Source organism: Camellia sinensis, chromosome 11 (assembly GCF_055761805.1).
Source record: "Camellia sinensis isolate YWXY chromosome 11, ASM5576180v1, whole genome shotgun sequence".
NCBI classification, from domain to species: domain Eukaryota; kingdom Viridiplantae; phylum Streptophyta; class Magnoliopsida; order Ericales; family Theaceae; genus Camellia; species Camellia sinensis.
In genome coordinates, this window is record NC_138971.1 from 13397985 (window position 1) to 13409396 (window position 11412).

At 34.2% G+C, this 11412-nt stretch overlaps 1 long non-coding RNA gene across 2 annotated transcripts; it reads right to left on the reverse strand.

Moving 5' to 3' along the window:
* Positions 1–6048: 6048 nt before the first annotated feature.
* LOC145801860 (uncharacterized) lies at positions 6049–11412 on the reverse strand. Of its 2 annotated transcripts, XR_014343586.1 has the most exons (3): positions 10862–11412; positions 9181–9396; positions 6049–6239 (listed from the first exon to the last, which is right to left on the reverse strand). It is a non-coding gene; the product is annotated as an uncharacterized LOC145801860 (long non-coding RNA). The 2 variants fall into 2 exon arrangements; XR_014343585.1 differs by lacking the exon at positions 6049–6239 and having other exon boundaries at positions 9022–9396.

Genomic DNA, 11412 nt, shown 5'->3' on the forward strand with positions numbered 1-11412 from the left:
GGTGGTTGTATTTATAGGCAATTTTGGTGTAAAAAGACATAAAAGCCCACTAGTTAGAATTGGATTGAAAAGTTTGGATTTACTTGGAGTCTAATGGAATAGGGAGTGATCAGGGAACTTAATCATGTGATTAGACAATATTTAGTTGGCCTCTAGTTGAAATGGAACTAGTGTTGGAAACACAACCCTAGATTTAAGGGTACTAGGTACTAGAGCTTCTAGAATATCATAATTACAAGTCTTGAAAATTAGTCCCTCACATTCTCCTAGGTTGGCCGGCCATGGGGAAGGGAAATGGGAAATTTTTTATTCAATATGTAGGTGCTATAGACACATTTCCCAATGTATATAATATATATATATATATATATATATAGATCTCAAATTGATTTGGTGGTACAATAGTATAAAAAGTACATGTACTAGTTTTGGGGCAAATCTTGAAATTAATAAAAGAAGTGAAGGCTTGGAATAAAACTTATGTTTTGGAACCTTATTAATGTAGAATTAAATTAAATTAAGTTAAGGAACCTAATTTGGATAGGATATTCCTGTTTCGATGAAAATAAAAATAAAAAAATGCTAACCGGCAAGATTCAAAATAATTTAAGAAACTGAGGGGCTTTTAAGGAAATAATTCAAACATAAGGGTTTTTAAAGAGAATATATTTTTTTCAGGGGCTTCACAACTACACCGATCAATATCAATTCGCACTGCTCTATCCATTATCCGCAATTTAAATTTTAAAATTTATAATCCGCCTTCGAAACCACTCCACTCTATTATAATTAATACATATATATTTTTTTTAACTTATAATGAAATATCAAAATAAAAATGAGTGTGAGAGGGATTTAATATGTGAAATTTATTACAAATTAGTAGTTATATATATGAAAAATGTTATGTAAAATTAGTTTGTGTTATATATATATATATATATATAAATATTGTGCAAATTAGTGCTATATATTATGCAAAGGCTTGATAGTTAGTTAGAATATTCTTCAATCTGTCAATCTGTTCAAAATTGATCAAACCGCAATTTTTCAATCATTCAATTTGCTAATTTGCTATTTGATTTATAATTTTACTCTTAAATGCTCGAATTGCACTGTGTACACATTTCTCCCATGTGTTTGTAATGTTTTTTCTCTGCTTTGCTATTGAGTAATTCCCCATTGTTTTATCCTATATCTTAGCATGTACTTAAATTATGCATAATTTTTTAACTACATTATATGTTTTCCAACTAATTTGAGAGTTTAAGCTGGGCTAATTTTTTAACCTATGTTATATTTTTTTCAAGTAATTTGAGAGTACGAACTGGACTAATTTTTTTAACCTATGGTGTCATTTGAGATGTGGGTTGGGTTGATTTTTTTGCTTAGTCATAAAAAGATAAAATAAATTAAAATGTTAATAACATAAAATGTTATATCCAAATCATAATCATTTCACTTTTTCTCAACCGAAACAAAGGCTTTGTTTGGGAAGTTGGGTTGACTTTTTGACTTTTAGTCTAGGCTAAAAAGTTCATTTGGGTTGACTTTTTTGACTTTTATGAGAGAAAAAATAAAATGATTATGGTTTGGACATGATATTTTGCCTTATTGACATTTTAACCTATTTTTTCTTTTTTATAATTAATTTAGCCAAAAAGCCAATCCAATCCAATTGCCAAACGACACCTATGTCTTATACTTGGTTTGGGATTTACTTATTTATTTTTTGACTTTTTATGAAAATATATACAAAAAATAATGAAATACTATGACAACTTATAACAAATAAGTATATAAGTGACTTCCCAAAGTATGTATTTAAACCGCAAGTAATTTTTAACCGATGTTATATGTTTTCTAACTAGCCAATTATATTATGTGCAGACTTGTTTCGAAAAGTAGATTAAAAATTAACTCTTAAACTTTTTTTTTTTTTGATTTTTTTTAAAAAATTATATAAAAAATAAAGAGACCATATAATTTAAAAAAAAAAAACTAAAAAATTTAAAAACCGACTATTAATAGGTTGCCAAAATGGACGGCTTCTACTTAGCAACTCCCTTTTCATACATACTTGCAAGGAAGCTCAATATATATATATATATATATAATAAATTATAATTACTCCTAACCTTAATAATATATCGTAACAAAGTGCGCGCAAAGAGTTAGTTGAGTAATTAAATTTTGTTGTTTTTTTAGAACTACACTTTTCCATTTTGATTCAAGGATCACTTTGGTTCATGTACGAGCACGAAATAATTCTTCTCGTATGATCCTGTTGATCAAGCTTGCGCTCCTCGAAACGTCGTCGCTTTGCCACCTGAGAACACAAACGTGAGCTAACCGGCGGGTGTGTGCCGGAAACCCCTCCGATGCCTAAGTCAGCACAATAGACAATAGACACAATAGCTCTGTGAATTCAGGAATCAAAGTTGTGTTACCTCTCCATAGGTGATGTTATGAGCTTTTATAGGTTCCGCGTGGCATAATCCTAGTAGGACTCTTATTCCTCCATGCAAAGTCCTCCTAGGAATCACACTCCTGAAAGATAATGCTTATCCTTCAACACCCCCCTCACTGTTTAAATCAAATGAGATGGCTTTACCCCAGTTGGATGGCAGTACGACCGAGCTAACCCAGTTCAGATCTTCCCTTCAGTGCCTGTACCCTGGTTATGCATACTCCAACCGGGCTGTTAACTTAAGACCGAGCTAACCAAGCTTGGTGCTCCAATGTACAACGCCAAGCTAGCTTGGCTCTCGTTCAGTTGTACCTCGGTAGCCTGTTGAAACCGGGCTAATCTACGGCCTGCTATGACCGTGCTAACCAAAGCGAGGTCCACCATGTGAAGCCATCATACCTTGGCTTCAAACACTATGACCGAGCTAACTCCACTCTGACCGTGGTAACTGTCATTCCACTTGGACCGCGCTACTTACTATAGTCCACTTGCCAAGCCCTTTTCTACGGTGGCCCATCGAACGGCCCATTACTCAGCTCAGCCCAATTTACTTATAAATTACCCTCTCAATTGCCCCTTAATTCCATCTGCACCGCATGATTGGGATTAACTGTTATCAGCCGAGCTAAAAACTTTAGTCTTTCAACCGAGATAAAATGCTGCTGGGCTACCGATTGGTTCGGTCGAAAAACTTCTCTTCAGTCACGCTGTCATTTGAATCGCTTATTCTTCCAAAGACACGTATCAAGCCCCTACTGGCTGAATACAACTGTCATAGCCACCCTCGTACCTCGCAACATTTGAACAGTCCAGCCCAAACTCGTTCTTTTCACAAAAAACCCTACTCTTTGAACTATACGCTCCACTATTCATCTTCTTCTCTCTTTCTGAGCATCCATTTTTCCAAACACAGTGCCTGCGAAGTTTCTCCTTGCGATCTACGATCTTCATTCTCTCGTCTTCAAATTGTAAGTACCTCAGTCCTATTTTTGTTTTGTTTGTCTAGTTTCTGAAATATATAACACAATACTCGTATGCTTTTCACAACATATATAGCATTTTTGTTTCCATTTTTCTGGAAAAAATAGTGTAATAGAACCATTGCATTCATGAATAACCTGTAGAACGATGTGTTTGATCCTAAATAGAATTCTAACCGAGCTAGGATCCTGTTTGTACTTAAAGTGTGCACCCAGCCGAACTAGATGACCAAACTAAAACTTCACGCCATACGTGTAATCTCCATAGGTCTAAGTACCCTTTGTTACACCTAACTGAGCTATAGAACCATACTAGGTTTGCGCAATACCATGCTAGAAAGCCCTAACCACCGACCGAGCCACAACTTAGGGCTAAACCAACTCCCTTAGTCAAAACCGAACTAAGAATGCTGCCCCAAATGCTCAACAGGGCTAAAGACCCTTGCTTAAATCGGGCTAAGAATGGACAGCATCCCACGTAGCCGAGCTAGGACTTCATTTATCTTGCCTTTGTTTCTTTTAGCACGGTCCAACGATCTATGCTTAACACCTTTCTTTTTTACTTTGCAGACTCTGACTAGGTTACCCAGGCACTCCTTTGAACGTCCGATCGAGATATCCAACATCTTCTTAGTACTAAGCTAACACTTAGGCTAATTTATACATAATTTAAACCCATATGGGGAAGTATAGGTTCTTAGTAAACACACCAGGTGCTATGGCCGAGTTCCGAAGAGACTACCATATCCCTGATAATGTCCATCTTACCTTAGCCAAACTAGATATCACTCCCTGGGGAAACCCTGGCTTTGTTCCCTTTACCCTTCTTTCCATTGTAGAAACCGGACTAAGATTCCCTGTATAGCCCCTTCTTTGCGAGTTCCTTAGACAAACCAACCTCTGCCTTACCCAACTTTCCACAAATTCATATCACATAATACACTACAACAATTAACACTTTTAGCAACAAAAAAATTGGTCGCTAAAAGTCTATTTTTGGTCAGCAAAAGTTATTCGCGACCAATTTTTTTGGTCGCTAGTTTGGTCACCAATTGAGGGTCGGCAAAAGTAATTCGCGACCAAAATTTTCATTGGTCGGCAAAAGTTGGATTTGCCGACTAAATTTTTGGTCGCTGAATATTTAATTACCGCGACTAATTCATTTTGTCGCTAAAACACTTTGGTCGCGAAAAGTCGCCTTTTGCCGACCAAATTTCTTAGTCGTCAATTGACACATTTCGCGACCAAAAAGTTTGGTCGCCAATTGTGACATTTCGCGACAAAAAATTTTGGTCACCAACTGTGACATTGTGCGACCAAAATCAGTTTGGTCGCCAATTGTTACTTTTCGCGACCAAAACTATTGGTCGGCAAAAGTGAGTTTCCACGACCAACAAAATTTTTGGTCGGCAATAGATGTATTTTTTGCGACCAAAACTCTTGGTCGGCAATTGTCATTTTTCGCGAAAAAAAATAATTTATTTGTTGCGACTAATAAATTGGTCGCCAAAGCAGGAAAATAATACACCTGTAATATTTAGCGAATTCATAATCAAAATAGGACGAATTCATTATCAAAACTGGTCTTATTATAAAATTTTCTATATCCAAGTTTCAACACATAACTCAGCAGCAGCAACATATAAATGTCAATTGATCAATTCAGATAAATGTCAAGGCACTGAGATAGTGGCAGCATATAAGCAGAGCACAGTTTCAATAAAAACAAGTAATTATAGAAGCAGGAATCACAATCAATTGATGATATTTAAGAACCAAACCACAGAAGAACTAACTAACAGCTAAGGAAATGAAAGCGACCAAGAGTGCATTGCATACAAACCTTTAAATCTGGTAATTCAACTACACATGCGCATTGAACAACTTCAACCCCTGCACGTTCTGACCAAAAAAAATTAAATCAGTCACAATATATTCTGGTTTGCACGATATATATATATATATATTTCCAGCAGCAAGGGCAGTATGCAACATCGCTACACATGCATACATAATGCATACTATATGGTTTCAAAAATTTAATTGAAGAGGTATGCTCAATCAATAACATGAAATATCTAGATAGACTTCAACTATATCGAAACAGAATAACTAAACAGGCAAACAACATTCTGTTGCACAACAGATACCAATAGATCTATTTTAATTAATAATTTTTTTGTTTTTTGATCTAGATCAAAACACAAAAAATTTGGACACAGTTTGTTAGTTCATGTTTGGTCAAGTCCAACAAATCTAGTTGAGACAGAGCTGATAGCTGTAACATTAAATGTCCAACATCATACGCTTTGCCAGTCATATGTCATAATATAATTCTAGAATATGCTATTAATCAGATTAAACAGAGATCTACAAAATAATCTTTAGCAAGGTAATTCCTAAAGTTATGTATGCAGTTGTATTATCTGATGGCTGACAGCCCATTGGACCGCGTTACACAATCCTCACCCCCCATCCACAGTGATAGTACACAAAAAATACCAACAAGACTATATTAATAATGAAGAGAAAAGAAAAAATGAAGTTGCAAAACCATACAGAATCTGCAGCAGCCTGCAAAGTGACATATAACAAAAGAAGAATGTTAAATTTAGACCCACAAAAACTAAATAACCAAATCAATGAAAAAGGAGTAGAAAAGTACTATCATGGGGCCCGTTCCCAAGGCAGAGTAATTGTTCAAGATCCAAATGCGATACTGCTCATATTTCATGATGAAATGTAATGCTGCATAGGGAACAATCCGAAGGACACTAGCTCCATTTCCTCTAAAAGAGATAATAAACATGAGTTTAAACAACATCGTCAAGTTTTTTTTTTCACAAGCACTTCTTCATGAATGAATGAATTAGTGGCCCACAATCTTCTCACATATTAAGGCTACACTTCTTCATGTTCTAGAATTTTCATCTCTTCGTTGCATTTTTTGTGTCCTTTTGCTAGTGAATGTCACTGTGGTCTAGTCTCTTGTAGCTTAGGATGGAATTTTATGGGTGATTTCACTTGTAACCACTTGTATCAATTAAAAATTTTCTTTTTGAATGGTGGCTTTAGCTCCAACAAACGAAAACCATTAACTTCAAAATTATGGCCTCTGTAACTTATCAACATGTGTATGTATTTATTGCCCCTATAAAAATATGGATGATCTACATGGTTCTTTGCATTGATGTGTTTATTCCATGCTGTGAGAAAGATTATCAATGATGCCTAAGAACTATTTTACTTGTGCCTTTGACATTAGGTGTGAAATTGTTCATGTTGCTATTGATGAATGTTCATGTTTCACTAGAAATTTCTTCGACCAAAATTGCAGTAGCATGTGTAGCCAAGCCTAACTTTACAGAGTTGTACAAACATGAATATGTTCATTCTTTGCGTTAAAGCCAGAGAGTTGCTAATTACAAACATACTAAATGTGCTATTCACTCATTATGCTTGGCATATTTTATATCCAGGCATATTCCTAGAGTAACCTGATAAAAATTATAGAAATTCGTAATGATGGATCATGGGATCAACCTTTGGTAAGTTACATCCATAACAGAGTGCAATGCCTTGACATAACATTGTTTTTTGATTTTATGAAACAAGTCTGCCCAACTTATTGTGACTTGACCAACTAATCTAATCACACATTTCAACAATGAGACATCTTGAGTTCGGACATTTTTTTTTTTTTTTTTGATCAGCTTGAGTTGGGACAATTGGGTGACACAACATAGTAGGAAACAGAATGAAAATATCTTTCTAATGTTACATATTACCATAGATTGCTATGATGGACTATATACAATTCTAAGATTTTTTGAGAAAGGTATTCTCTTGTTTGGATTCTTAAACCCCAATTTGCTGCTATTCTTTATGCTAGTCAGATTGTATTTATCTTACTCATTAACAAATTATCATTACATGCCAACAATAATAGACACCTTGAATTTGTTCCACAAAGAATTAATCTAATGATAGTAATGAATATATCTTCTCACAAATGTGGCATATTGACAGTGACTGCTAAAATTAGCTCCAAAGACTACAATTATGACTATTCTCTTTTATGTCATGCCTTAGATCCTATTGGAATTACAATTAATGTCAATACAAGAAAGATTTTAGATGGTGATGTAAATTAATGAAGAAAGAGGATCTAAAATTCAATAAAGTAAGATCATTGACCTTGTCACTTAGGAACATGAAGGAAGTAAACTATTTAAGAAATTGAACATGTAGATAGATATTCACTACTACAAATATAGATAAAGATCACACTTTTTTTGTGTGATGTATGTTTTTTAGCCACACCTTTTAAGTTTTATTAAAGTGTGATCTTTGGGAGTGTGATTAAAAAATGTCATTTTTAATCACACTTTTTAAGTGTCATTAAAAAAATGATTCATTACATCTTTTAAGTGTGATTAAAAACATTTAGATCACATCTATTAAATATGATTAAAAATAAAAACACAAATTAATTCAGAAACCGCTAGAATAAAAAAATACATTATGAAAATGGAATAAATCTAAAGAATCGTATAACATAGCTCAAGGAATGAGGAATCACAAAGAAAAATATATATAACCACTTCATTTTTAGGAATTAATCATTGCTAATGCTACTAATTCTAAGTCCCAACATAATGGAGAGTACATCTAGAATTTCAAAGTGCAACTGCTCAATCACTTCGATAATACAAGTCAAATAATTGAAAATGAAACAAATGAAATACCGTCGTTGCCGTACAAAAGGGGAATGAAAACACATAAATACGGGTTAAGCTAAAATGGCAATAGAATGGCAACCAATAACAAGTTTAATGTTCTATCTCATCTATATCAAAAATCTATGGTTTTACGAGTTGAACAGAGAACAAGGGAAGATGAAAAACTAACAGTATACATGCCTCACTGATATGATATTGTGCAATTCTTTAGTATTATAGCATATAACCATCACAATCATTATGATGGTGGTGTGGTAATCCAACGGCCTATATTTAAAGTTGAGGCAAAACTACATCATTTTAGGATGTATGGCTTTAATGTTATTTTACTTTAATTTTAACTCGAACTGTTGGATTATGTACTTTGCTAAGGTGTCTTGCTGTGATTAAAAGTACGACAAGTTCATTGTAGGAAAACCATGGCAGAGAAACAGGTCTCAATTCATAACACTCAATAGAACCCTATACCCCAATCACCCATCACATAGCACGCAGAAACTTCAATGAAGAAAACAACATAAGACATCAAAAAAACAAAAAGAAATATGTATTTTTTGTAGAAATATCCATGTCAATCTAATTTCAAATTTGTCACTGCAAGTGCATAGACATGTCTCACCAGTTTTAAAATATCAAGAACCCTTGACTCTTTCATGGCATCAGTTACATTTTTTGTAAGGGCCTGCAAGTTTTTTTAGGTCAAATAAATAGTCATAAAAAAGAAATCAAATACCAAGGAACACTAGCAAATACATTTATTATTAAAAAACTATATCATATTGTGTGACTAGCTTGTACAAAATTTAAATTTAAAGAGATAACCAACTAACCATTTTGAAATTATTGAGTAAGAAACACCCATCTTTTGGTTCCAATAGCTCAAATTGAGCCCTCAGATAAATGAGTTCATCCTCTATTAAAGCATTTGAGAGAGCCTGCAACATATAAGCAGGTTATGCTATAATGAGAAGAAACAAAGAAGACATACCGCTTTAGCAACTATCTCAGCAGTCATAGGGACATCAACGTTTGCCTCAAAAAACACCTAGGCCCATTTGTCACTACTTGCATTATCAGCAATGTATGGAATGTCTGTATTCTGGTATCTGGATGCTTCCACCCAGGTTCTGCCACCATCAATGGATACATCTACTCTCTTAATTGCACGGCCACCTCCTGATACTGCATATCCCTTGACGGTTATCTGCATAGAAAACCAAGGAGTTCATTTATGAATTAAAATATTTAAGAGACATTGAAGTCTACCTATTTAGGCTCTAAGGAACAACACATCCCACCAAGACTTTGATTTTATAAATTCACATAAATGAGATATTCCAGAAAAATATGGAAAACATTAGATGATGAGATAGTTTCCATAGGAGAAGCAATCATATTTTATCTTCATATGCAATGAGATCAACAAATATTTGGCTATGGTTGGGGTATTTTGTGAATATTGGAGAATATGGCAGTATTGATAATGAGGTGTCCGTATTCCATTCATTTGTAGCAAATAACAGAGTAAAAAAAAAAAAATTCAAACACATCAGTCGGATGAATAACAATACTTAATTTCAAAGACAAAAAATCATTCTTTCCTCCAATTCAAACAAGGTATTCTGCACATCAAAAAACTGACTAAAGGTGCACATATCTACCTCCATAAAAGTTCCTTCCTTGAAGATTTCTCACTAATGTCTTCGGTTTGCAATTTGCTTCTTGGTAGGACTAAGTTGTTAGAACATGTCCAATAATAGACTGTATGATGGGTCAGGTTCAACAGGCCAAAGAATGCCATTGATGTGTGGCTTAGATGGTATAATGCCACTCCCATGCATGTGAAGAGTGGGTGTTTCTAGGTCTTAAGTTTTTATGATCCCAATAAAATAAGGCAAAGGCATTCCTAAAGAATTACAAAAGTGGCTAATTGTTTTTTCATCTCAAGTTGCACGACACTTTTTGGCAGGAGCACTTTAGTCATTTTAAAGAAATATATGATTGATAAAAATAAATAAATAAATAAATAAATAAATAAATAAAAAAAGAGGTAGCAATCTGTCTCATTTGATTCACATGTAGAACTGTAGCCAAAAAACTGAGTCCCCTTGATGATTCCAGAAAATAAATAACACCTCATAAGCACAGGATCAAAGTTGAGGTTGACATATTAGAACTAGTAAACCAGGTGCAGCATAAAGATTTAATCACCTATTAATGTTTATTTATTTATGATAATCATTTATCTAATTGGATACAGCTAGATTGGAAATAGAAAACCCAAGGTATTACTTATCAATCACAATAGCAATTCTTAATTTCTTAGTACATTGATTTTCATAATTGGTTTATTATATATAAACCAAATCAATTGTCCTAAACATTAGAGTTAGAAAATAAACCAAGAGTAACATAACCAACAGGTGACTTGATCAGCATATAGCATTTTCAATTCTTTATCATTTCAAAATAAACATTTCTGGGTCAGACATTTTAACAAACAGTTCAAAGACTATTTGGTGACTTGAAATTGTAAAACTAGATCAAACAATAACATAACCAATAGGTGTACCATGTAGTGGTTGCCTTAAACAGAATGAGGTCAAAATTAATTAAATTACAGAAAAAACAACAAGTACAAAAATGGATCAATGAAAGGAAATCCAAACCTGAAGCAGACCTCAAAGATTTTAGTATTGTTGCGGGTTTAGAACAAAAAGAAATCAAGTAACTTTCCAGATAACATCTTCCATCCTATTGCATAATTTAAAAGCACAATAATCACATTAATTAAGGGGGCAAAAAATCCCTAATTTTTCCATGTTAATACAAAAGGATCAAAATCAAAAGAGAAGCAAAGCAACTATATTATAATGGAATCAGCAAAAACAAATCAAAAAAGAGTAAAGGATTATTAGACAATGGCAACAGAGATGCGAAGGGGTTTCCGTAAGCCTACGCCTGCAGTGCGTAGCCTCCTTCGGGGGCGGCAACAAAGTGTGCAAGTGGAGTAGCGGCTTAGGGTTTGTCTTCGAGTGATGAGAGGGTTGGAGTTCCGACGAAGGAGTGGCGACTGGCAATGGGATTTGGATTTTGATCTACCTCACGATTTGGATCTCAAATGAGAGAGAGAAGAGGAAGAGAGTGAGAAAGAGAGTGAATGAAGGACTAGGGCTGGGCATGGCTGGGCTTAATGAATTTAGGAATTTAATTATATTGA